Source organism: Salvia splendens, chromosome 17, assembly GCF_004379255.2.
Source record: "Salvia splendens isolate huo1 chromosome 17, SspV2, whole genome shotgun sequence".
NCBI classification, from domain to species: domain Eukaryota; kingdom Viridiplantae; phylum Streptophyta; class Magnoliopsida; order Lamiales; family Lamiaceae; genus Salvia; species Salvia splendens.
In genome coordinates this window covers 9,939,453-9,951,871 of record NC_056048.1, presented here as the reverse complement: position 1 = coordinate 9,951,871, position 12,419 = coordinate 9,939,453, and positions in this window count along the sequence as shown.

Here is a 12,419-nt window from a genome sequence, read left to right as displayed (position 1 = left end):
GGCAGGAGGATTTTTAGTGCTGATGATGTGGCAGTGGCTAGGCTATGGCTGGGCTATTGCTGGGCTATTCCTATTGTGGATGGCCTTACGGCATCAGTGGGGCGCCCTAAGGAGCGCCCTAAAGCCTACCCTATGCACCGTCACGTCAACATTTTATCCTCCTACCCTTTCACCTGCAGTGGGGCGACCTATAAGCCGCCCTAAGCATTTTATTTTATTTGAATATTTAAATAAATACAAAAATTTGGAAAAACCTTCATTTCATTTATAAAATTAATACATTACAATACGAATAAAAAAAATATGCAAACTCAGTGACGAAGGATTTTTTTTTTTTTTTTTTTAAATTAACTTCATATATTTATATCATATATATGAAGGAGGAAATTACAAATCAACTCCTATAACAAGGAGGAAATACAAATTGCGCCTCCCAGGGTTCGAACTCGAGACCTCCAGGATGGACGCGGTATCCAGCGCTCTTTACCGCTAGGCCAAGGGGCTTGGATAACTCAGTGACGAAGGTTACGAGCCCCACACTTCTTCAATCATGTCGTTCATGAGCTGAGCATGGTCTTGTTGGTTCCGCGTTGAGGCCTGTCTAGATAGAACCTCATTGAAGCCCGTCGGTAATCCTCAAACTGCTGCATTTAAGGCTTGAGTCAAGGTCGGACTACCGCCCTCCGAGTAGAGATGCCCACCGGTTCCGGTTCCGGCGGTTAACCGGCGAACCGGAACCGGCGATTCCGGTTCCGAACCGGAACCGTGGCAATTTTTCCGAACCGGAACCGTCGCAATTCGGGTCGCGGTCCGGTTCAGGTTCATGATTTTTCGAACCGGAACCGTCACCGAACCGGCGGTTCGGGACGGTTCGGAACCGCCGGTTCGGGCGCGTAAATCAAGGCGTCAGGGATGGGGCTGACGGCGACAGCTTTTCAGCGGCAAAACCGGCCGGTTCCGGCGGTTTTTGGACCGGAAACCGGCGGTTAACCGTGAAAACCGGCGGTTCCGGTGGTTTTCCGCCAAAACCGCCGGTTTTTTCCGGCGGTTTAGGCGGTTCCGGTTCGGAACCGGCGGTTTCGCGGTTCGGTTGTATTTTTTTTTTAATTTGAAATTTGGATTTATACAACAAATTGGAAGAAGACAATGTATAATTCAAATAGAAATACGGCGAATAAGGAAGAAATGATATCTATTTTATTGAGTTTGAGTTGTAAGTTGTAACGGACAACGATACATTACAATTTACAATATGTATACAAGTATACAACATACAATAATGTAATATAAATTTGAAATTTGGACTTATACAATAAATTGGAACAAGATAATGGATAATTTAAATTGAAATAAGACGAATATGATGAAAATGATATCAATTTTATTGAATTTGAGTTGTAACGGACAACGATACATTACAATTTACAATACATATACAAGTATACAACATACAATAATGTAATATAAATTTGAAATTTGGACTTATACAATAAATTGGAACAAGACAATTGTTGTATGTTGTATACTTGTATATGTATTGTAAATTGTAATGTATCGTTGTCCGTTACAACACAAATTCAATAAAATTGATATCATTTTCATCTTATTCGTCTTATTTCAATTTAAATTATCCATTGTCTTGTTCCAATTTATTGTATAAGTCCAAATTTCAAATTTATATTACATTATTGTATGTTGTATACTTGTATACATATTGTAAATTGTAATGTATCGTTGTCCGTTACAACTCAAACTCAATAAAATAGATATCATTTCTTCCTTATTCGCCGTATTTCTATTTGAAGTATACATTGTCTTGTTCCAATTTGTTGTATAAATCCAAATTTCAAATTAAAAAAAAAATACAACCGAACCGCGAAACCGCCGGTTCCGAACCGGAACCGCCTAAACCGCCGGAAAAAACCGGCGGTTCCGAACCGGAACCGGAACCGCCGGTTTTCAAACCGGAACCGGAACCATGAAATAGCCTCACGGTTCGGTTCCGGTTCCGCCTTCGACCGAACCGGAACCGGCGGTTCCGAACCGGAACCGCCGGTTCGTGAACCGTGGGCAACACTACCTCCGAGGAACTCCTGTCGTCGTCGCGGTTCATTTTGGTTTGTGAGAGATGGAGAAATGTGAGAGATGAGAGAAATGAGAGATGCGAGAAATATTCGTATAAAAAATAGAATGAGCAACGCGGTTTAAATAGACAAAATTCGAAAAAAAACAAAAAACGCGTTGCATCGTCCGTGTCGCCCACAGTGGGCGGACGATGGCGCGGACGATGCCCTATCATCCGCGCTTCCTCCGCGGACTATCTGTCGGGCGAGGACGACGCATCGTCCATCGTCCGCGCACCCACAGTGACGGACGATGGCGCGCCCGAGGCATTGGGCAGCCTATCGTCTGCCCCACCGTGGGCGCCCTTAGGTTTTAGATTTAAAATTTCTTTCTATTTAAACAATTAAAGAGAAAATGGTGAGATATATAATAAATATGACTATAAATGCAGATTGATTTCTATGAATACAAGAATCTCGATCAATTCCCTCATTGTTGGTATGATTTTTATCTACATGTTATATATTTGAACTATTATGTGTCAAGTACCAAGATAAGGAACGGCTAGTACCAAGTACCAATTACTTGGTAATTACTTATACATTTAATAGGTGGTATTTACCTAGATATACAATTAATTAGTGGGAGTTCCTAAGAGTTGTAATCTCCCTATAAAAAGGAATGTTTTGTATGAAACATATATAACAACAGAAAATACAATAAAAACTATTTCCCTACTTTTGCCACCATGTTTAATCTTTCATACAATACCTCTCTTGATTACTATCTTTAAGATTATGTAAATAATTATCTCTATCATAACGATTAACGCAGAATGCCACAAGATTTTCCAATAGTAATATTTGTTTGTATGATTTTTGGCTAAAATAAAAAAAGGTGAAAAATATGTTAATGGAGAGTTTGCTACACCAACCTGTCTAACCATCTCTATCTCTATAAGGCATGTCACAATCATCACATTTTAAATTTTCATTTGTTTGATCGAGCAAGCACTTCTTTGATTATATCGGACCATAATCTTCATGCACATATGTATTTATACATATCATCACATTTGAAATTTTCATTTGTTTGATCGAGCAAGCACTTCTTTGATTATATCGGACCATAATCTTCATGCACATATGTATTTATACATTGACTGAGTAAAGTACTATTTTGGTCTAAACATATAGCCGATTTATGATTTTAGTCTAAAACATTCACTTTTTGAAAGTCGAGTCCAAAACATACGAAAACGCTCTCGAATAGGTCTTTTTTGACGGTTTCCATCAACTTTGACGGCCAACCGTCATTTAGCCAAATTTTGACCCGATTAGCTAATTTAATTACCGTTGCTAATTTATTTATTTTTTTCCAACTCTTCATTTCATTCAAATTTCTTCCACCTTTCTCCCGCTCCTTCTTTCCCCCAAGAACCCTAATTTTTTTTCTCCATCTCTGCAACAACCAAACACCTTCGAACATGGGGCGTTCGACGTGCAGTCGGGACTCCATCGATAGCGACGGTGTTCGTGACGTCGGAGACCTCCGATTTAGCTACGTTTCTGCTACTGTAAGAAGACTGTGGCGCTCTGTATTGTCACCGGCCAAGGCAAACCGTCGCAGGGGAAGCTTTACTTTGTATGTGAGAAGAAGGAATGTAGTTTCTTCAAGTGGTGTGATAAGACTAATTTCATGCATCGGTTAGGGGGTTAAATTTAACGATTTGCGGGGTCTAACACACTTTTTAAGCCAGGTGTGTAGAAGGAATCGCCGGATACAGGAAGAAAAGAAGACAATTGCCTGGCGAGGGAAATTTGGCGAGAAAGTGAGCATTATGAAGGAAAAATAGCCGGACGTGGGAGATCGCTAAGCCGAAGGATAGAACAGAGATTTCAAGTGAAGGCTTCTAGAAGATCACCTCCGCATCTATATAAGAGAGAGCATGCAATTTACAGAGGGACTTGGACTTTTACTTTTTTTTTTACTTTTTTTCGGCTCTAGGCTCACTCACACACACTTTTACACACTTGAGGTTTTCGGAATTGGAGAGGGGTGCGGGTTTCACTTTCGGTTAGCTGTTGTGCACCACCGTCCTTACGAAGGGCAAAGAAATAATTTACTGCTTTCATTTTAAGTTTTTTGCTAGAAATTCCACCGAGTCTTCACGGATTGAAGCTCGGCTTTTGTTAACTGTCGAAACTCGTTTAGCTATCTCTGTAATTTCTATTTTCTGTCATGCTGATGTTGATTTCGAGTTTTTATTATGTTTGATTCTGAGTTTGTGGTTATTTACTTGAATGGATGCTTTTTGCACTTGATCTGTTGAATCGGAGTTGAATCGTGGTTGGATTGTCGTTGATCGGAATAGATCTGTTGTAGCGGAGTTAATGGAGTTGTTTTTTGTTGCAGTTTGGTTCGGTTTGCTTGGATCCGGAGTGGATTAAGCGTTCGACGTGTGGAACTGAAGCTGAGTTGGTTGATTGTGCATGAATTTGATGTTTCATTTCTGTGTTCTGTTTACTTCGTCTAGTAGAAGTAGATCTGTTGGTTTCCATCGTCAGTTTTTGACGTCTGAATTTGTATGTTCTGTTTGAATCTGGATTATTACTCTGTTTTCTCCATGTTCGTGTTTGAATCAGGTAACGAGATGCAGATTGTGGTTTGTTAAATGCAGAGTTAGTTAGTTGCAGCTTTTCGTTCGTACTTTACCGTTTCTGGAAATTGTCCCCACTGCATGTTTGTTCTCTGTTTTGTTAGATTAGGAAATCGTTTACTAGGTCGAGGAAGTTGTTTGAGGTATTAAAGTTAAGATGATGTTCCATGTTCACATGGTGTTTTCAATTTCCTAGGTCTAGTGTCAGTTTTCATTCCCCAGCCTAGTTATAATTTCTCAACCCAAAATTGCGTGGCAGCAGCCAACCTCTTTTCCAGAGTCTCTTAAATTCCTTCTTACGCATCTGTCATCGTGGGATCGATCCATGCTTCCCTGTACTAATTCATAGTATCGCGGGTTGAGAGTTTTGAACGCGGAGTTAGTGTGTCCAACGACCGAGACTTTGAAGATCCTCTGAGTTCCTAGACCTTGTGATCTAGTGGATTCTTTGGGTTTGCGAAGCTTGACCTAGTACAAAAAGCACACTCTAATCATTCCGAGCACTTCAAATGGCGTCGTTGCCGGGGATGGATGGCGTAGTTTGTGATTGTATTTAGAGATTTTGGCGTATATAGTTTTGTTTTTTTTTTCAGTTTATGAGCAGAGGCTCACGGTTTGGACATTGGGGTAACTCATCTGGGTGGAGGAACGATCGGTTTACTTGGCAGGTCAGAGAGAGAGCATCTACTGTCACCACCAGATCGGGATTATCTACAGGAGATCCATTTCCGTTTGGTTCAGAAAGTGACGAGGATTGGAGTTCGTCAGGAAGTGAGGATCCCAAGTCGTCTTCAGAAACAGAAACAGATGAGGTAGAGATCAGAGACATGGCACAGGTAGTCGATCCAGATCCTGAGATCGGTTCGCTCACTGCCCATCTAGATGGTGAGCCAGCCCAGGCTATAGTTATGAATCCGCGTCAGAGGGCCATCGATATTTTCTACCAACGTTCTCCGGGCGTAGGAACGAGTGTCCATATGAGTTTCTAAATGAGTTTAGTAAGCTGTGCAGTATTCAGAAAAGGCCCAACGACACAACTGAAGAAGATTATCGCCTACGCGCAATTCCATTTGCTCTCAAGGGAGAGGCTAACACATGGATGCTGAGGCTGCCTCAGGATTCCATCCGGATATGGAGAGATTTCAAGTTGGAGTTTATGGATTACTTTTTCCCTTCAAACAAGACAAACACTCTTAAGAAGGAAATCGTAGAGTGTAAGCAGGAGTATGATGAATCTCTGAGTCAATATTGGTCACGATTTAAGGGATTGTTAGATGCTTGCTAGAATCATAGAATGATCGAGGCAGAAATTTATTATCTGTTTTATGAAGGAGCAAACCCTGAATCCAAGGATCTGATGAATTCCTCGAGCGGGGGAAATTTTACGAAGAAAAAAGGAAGTGAAGCGAGAGAGATCTTGGGAAAGTTGATAGAGGCCAAAAAGGCGTACGACAGCCCGAGGAATATTATGAGGAGAGGCAAATGCGCTGAGGGAGCAAGATGCGCTGAGGGAGCAAGATGACGAAAGAGTCGAGGCGAGAATAGATAGGCTTGAGAAAGCACTACTGAATGCAATCGAGAAGACTAATCCACCAGCCTCACAAGAGAAGGAGAAGCCTCCAGGTCCAGGAGAAGTTCCACCCCAGCAATACTATGGCCCTGAAGAAGGAGATTACCAGGCCCAGGTTAATTCGATGGGGAGTTGGAATCTAGATGGGAGTTGGAATCAAGGAAGACAGAGGGATGCACCATAGAGAAACCATCCCAATTTTAGATGGTCTGACAATGACCCGACCCAACCACCTCCACAATAGAACACCCGGTTTACACAACAACCAGAGAGGCAGACTAACTGGTCTGGGAGAAATCAGGAGGGGCAGAACAACTGGAACAACCGGAATCAGGGCGATCATTCTAATTGGGGGATCAGGAATCAAAATCACCAGGGGAGCTCTTATGTACCGCCACACCAAAGGAATTACCCAGGAAATTATCAGAATTCCCAACCTACTTACCAAGGGAATCAAGGGCCAGGAAATCAGTATAACAACATTTCAGGGGGCAGGGAAACTTTCACCAGAACCAAGGGAGTGGACCGAACCAGGGTTCAGGACCAAATCCCGGCAAACCCAATTCTAAACCACCAAGGAATCTTGATTATATGGTGCATGATCTAGCTAGTTCTCAACAGCATGCAGAACAACCCGCAATCCAACAATGACGTGGTGCATAAGGCAGCAATGGACATGTTGGCAAAACAAATGTCCCAGATCGCAACCTCCTTGAGTGAGATGCGAGGGAACGAAAGAAAGATTCCTGCCTCAGTATGGCCACCAGACAGATCTAACATCAGTCAAATCACTTTAAGATCTGGGCGTGGCTATGAAGGTCCAGTGATGAGGAAGAATGAAGAGACACCGCCTGCGGAAGGCAAAGAAGGGAATAACTCAGCTCCCGAGCTTGGAAACTCGAAGGGGGGCAGTGCCGTAAGAAGAGATGACCTTCGGGAAGGTGATCTAGAGAAACCGCTACCTAGTGAAGCTGAATCATTTTTCCTAGACCCAGAGCCAGAAGCAGATAATGAATTAGCAAAAGAGGAAACATGCGAGCTTCCAGTTGGAGGATCTACAAGTGCAGGGAAACAATTGAAACCATTTCCGCACCGAGGAGAGGTTAAGAAGAAGAAGGATGAACCGGTGAACTTCATGGATATCTTTGGAAAGTTAGAGATCAACTTACCGTTCTTACAGGCTTTGAAACTGCCGGTCTTCAGCAAATTCATCAAAGAGTTCATAGCTGGGAAGACAAGACCTAGTGGGAAGATCCTGATTGGCGAGAACGTGTCAGCAGTGATTCAGAAACACAGGATGCCTTCGAAACGCACTGATCCAGGTATGTTCACCTTACCCATTTCCATTGGTGATGTCAGAATTGAGCATGCTATGTGTGATTTAGGGGCGTCGATAAATGTTTTACCGCTTTCAATATATAAGAAATTGGTAGGAGTAGGAATGATGGATACGAAGGTAGTAATCCAATTGGCGGATAGGTCGTGTATTTGTCCAGAGGGAGTTTTGGAAAATGTTATAGTCAAGGTCCATGATTTTCTGTATCCAACTGATTTCCATGTTATTAAAATGAATGAAAATGAATCTGCTGAGTCTAGCGGCGTGCTCTTAGGAAGACCTTTTATGCGTACCGCAAAGACCATTATCGATGTTTTTGATGGGACAATATGCCTGAACTATAATGGGGAAAAATATACATTTAGCATAGATGAAGCAATGAAGAAACCTTTAGATATTGAGAATTGCATGCTGTCGATGTTATTAACCCCCTGGTCCAGGAATATCTTGAGACCGAGCTGATGCAGGAGCAGATTCAAATTTCAGAGTTAAGTCACTCTATTGACAGAGAGGTAGCTGGTTGGTGTGAGGCAATGCACACGAAGGAATTAACGAATGAAGATTTAGCCGAAGCTATTTCGGGGTTTTGTAAAAATCCGGGGTCAGCCAGGTCAAGGGAATTAGCCCAAGTAGCTAGCATGGAAAATTCTTCTGGGTCTGCTAAGGGAATGATTACAGATGCGACGGAAAAAAATCCCTTGCCCCAGGAAACAAGTACCCCCAAGAAGGAACTGAAAACGCTTCCGCCAGGGCTCAAGTATGCCTACTTGGATGAAAATGAGACTTTTCCAGTAATCATCAACAGCAACTTGACCGAGGAACAAGAAAAAGATCTACTAGAGGTAATCAGAAGGAACAAGAAGGCAATAGGATGGACTCTCTCAGACCTAGTAGGAATCAGTCCGGATCTTTGCATGCATCACATCCGGTTAGAAGAAGGAGCTAAGGCCTATAGAGATCTGCAACGTAAGCTAAATCCAAACATGAGGGAGGAAGTTCTAAAGGAAGTTTTGAAGCTGCTTTCCCTAGGCATCATTTACTCCATACCAGACAGTGAATGGGTTAGTCCGGTTCACATGGTGCTTAAAAAGTCTGGAATTCAGGTAGTCAAAAATGACAAGAATGAATTAGTGCCCACTCGATTAAGTATCTGATTGCCAAGAAGGAATCCAAACCCCGCTTGATTCGATGGGTCCTCTTGTTACAAGAATTTGATTGGGCGGTGGAAGATAAGAGAGAAGTCGAGAACAAGGTGGAGGACCATTTAAGTAGAGTAGTGCAAGATGGAAACAGTGAAGAGGTGCACGACAAGTTTCCAGAAGAGCATTTATGTGAGGTAATTTTTGAGGTCAGGAAGATTGACTGGGAAGAAGTGATGAAGCTTACTGGCCAGTACGATGCAGGAAAAGGAAAAGAAAAAGTAGGGCAAGAACCATGGTATGCAGACCTAGCCAACTACCTAGTGACTGGAGAACTTCCAGAAGTACCGAGTATTACCAAGGCCCAAAGAATGAAGATCAAGAGTGAAGCAAAATACTACTTTTGGGACGACCCATATCTATGGAGAGTGGGATCCGATCAAGTGATAAGGAGGTGCGTTCCTGACTGGGAGCAAAGGGACGTTCTGATCCATTGCCACTCGTTAGCATGTGAAGGACATTTCGGATCCAAGAAGACGGCAAGGAAGATTCTGGATAGCGGCTTTTATTGGCCAATCCTCAACAAGGATGCGTACGAGTTCTGCAGAAGTTGTGAGCGCTGTCAACTGACCGGTGGGATATCTACGAAAGACGAGATGCCCCAAGTTCCGATAATTGTATGTGAATTGTTTGACATTTGGGGAATGGACTTCATGGGTCCGTTTCCTTCGTCCTATGGAAATTTGTATATCCTGGTTGCAGTGGATTACGTCTCCAAGAAGGTAGAAGCCAAGTCCACGAGCACGTGTGAAGCAAGGGATGTGGCCAAGTTTATGAAGAGTCACATTTTCAGCCGATTCGGAGTGCCAAGGGCGATCATATCGGATCAAGGTACACACTTCTGTAATCGCACAATTGAAGCCTTAATGAAAAAATATGGTGTGCACCACAGACTATCAATCCCCTACCATCCACAAACAAACGGTCAAGCGGAGATTTCTAACCGCGAGATAAAGAAGATTTTGGAGAAGACTGTCAATCCTTCTAGGAAGGACTGGAGTGTAAGGTTAGAAGATGCTTTATGGGCATATCGGACAGCCTACAAGACCCCCATAGGGATGTCCCCGTACCGGATTATTTTTGGAAAGATGTGCCACTTACCGGTGGGAATTGAACACCGGGCATACTGGGCAGTACAACAAGTGAATATGGATGCTACAGCCTGTGATAAGGAAAGGAAGCTGCAGTTGCAGGAGCTTGAGGAACTTAGATTGGAGTCGTTCGACTCAGCCATGTGGTACAAGAAGCGAACCAAACTATGACACGACAGGAATCTAAGGACCAAGGATCTCTATGTTGGGCAGAAAGTACTACTCTTCTAGTCGAGACTGAAGCTCATGCCTGGGAAACTCAAATCGAAATGGACAGGGCCTTATGTCATCACCTCACTCCGTTCCAACGGGGCAGTAGAAATTTCAGAGAGTCTTCCTAACTCTGAACCTTTTATTGTGAATGGGCATATGCTAAAAGTGTTTAGGGACAACAGTGATGTGGCTGTGGTGGATGAGATTTCACTGCGACCACACACTCAAGGTTCATACTGACCGGTAGGATAGGGATTGGAATTCCACTGAGCTAGCTCTTTTCAGCATAACTTGCATATGCTGGCTAAGTAGAATTCCAATTTTCCTAAGGAGATGTAAATATTGTGAATATATGGTAGTTAATTAAAACCTTTGCATGTTAATGTTTAGAAAACCCAAAAAAATATTTTCGGGCCTTAATTTTGATTTGGAAGTACGCATTGACCACGAAATTGCTTATCTGGTGCAACTTCAATTTTATTTAAGTGCCCATTTGAATTATTTTCCCTTATTAGGTAAGAATGGAGTGAAATTATTTCAATCTTTGCCGCTTTTGCAGGGTGGCAGCGGCTGGAAGGGGCGCGTGAGCATAGGGAAGAGACACGCCAACCAATCAGAGGCCAGCATTCTCAACCGTCTCCCCCTTGATATGACGCGACCGGAGACCGCAAATAGCCGGTTGCAACCACCTAAAACTGCATTTTCCCTCCTCATTAACCATACCGTCTAAACCCTTTTCCTTCACAAACCCTCATTTCCATTTTCCCTTTTTCAAAATCTCTTCCATCTCTCCTAGAAATCAAAATCCAAATCTCAACCGACACATCACCACTGAAACCATGGGAAAGAAGGCGTTCGCTACCAAAATTAAACCTCCTTCAACCCGTCGTGCAGAAACCCCTGAAACACATCCACCACGGGAAGACCAACCGCCAAACCCACAACCGTCAGAACCGGTACCGCTATCCCCAACGATGGTATCCCCAGACGCAATGGCAGAGTTCCTCCGGTTACAAGATCCGACGAGGAACTGGGTGGCGGAGTTGGCGAATTTCAACCAAGTCAGAGGGCAAGGTAGCGTGACCGGAGTGAATCCGGCAGTAGCCTTATCAGTAACAAGCGCGCAACCTACAGTGCAGCCTCCCTTTATCATGCCGATATCCTCAACGATTCCACAAGAAGAAAACCCTCCCGTCGAAGCCGCAACATCTGAGCATGCAGAACCCTCTCCGACTCATCAAGAAACAGATCCCATAGAGGATGAGGACATTACGGCCTATTACGATTCTGATCCGGAGGAGAGAGCAGACAGGCTGCGAAAAGAGAAGGAGATAGATCTAAACGAGTCAGCCAAGAAGCAGGGCCTAATGACGGATGATGAATTTCAGGCGATTATGGATGGAGTAAACCAGAGGGAGGATGATACCGCCGCGATGGCTGAGGGGCTAGACCTCGCATCGAGGGCAGTAGGAGGAAGTGGAAAAGCTGTTCCAAGAACCACACCAGAAGGTCGATTTTCCGAGTCAGTAGGAGAAGCAGATGGAGTGCAGGATGAAGAAAGAGAGACTGAGCCCGTGGATTCCCAACCGAAAGCAGGGGACGATGAAATGCAAGTGGATGAGGAAGGGCCAGCTACAACAATCCAAGAACCAGAACCAGTGGCGCCTCCCGTTTTGAAACCTAAACCTGTTAAGTGGCGGTTTATTTTGCAGGGCGGTCCGCAGACGGAACGACCGAAACCAATGAGAGTGTCGCAGAGACGCTTGGGTCAATGGGCAACAAGTAAAGCCAAGGCAAACATGGCAGATAATCCGGTAGAAATTGCAAGTGAAGAAGAACAGGCCATTCCCACTAAATCTGGAGATAAGCCTGCACAGGCTACTGGCCTAGAGGATACCGCGGTTTCTCCAGCACAGAGCGACCAAGGCGAACAAACAGAAAGGGTGGCTGAGGGTCTGGACCTCGCGTCCGAGTCAGTAAGGCCAGATAGATCTGGGAATGTCAACGCTCAAGCTCATGGAGAGACTACTTCTACTGCTCAAGATGAGTCCCTACTTCAAGCGGAGGAGGAAGCTAGATACCGTGAAGAGAGGAAACGAAAGGGGAAGGCCCCTATGATGAAGAAGTCCAGCAACAAGAAGCCACGCACGGTGAACAGTGGGATAGTCATCACTGAAGCTGCTCGGAGAACACCACCGAGCCGACGGGAATTGAGCGACAGTGAGTATGCGGCCAGCGAGGAATCAGCCTCCGATAGCGATATCTCTTTGGAGGATGAGGAGTGCGC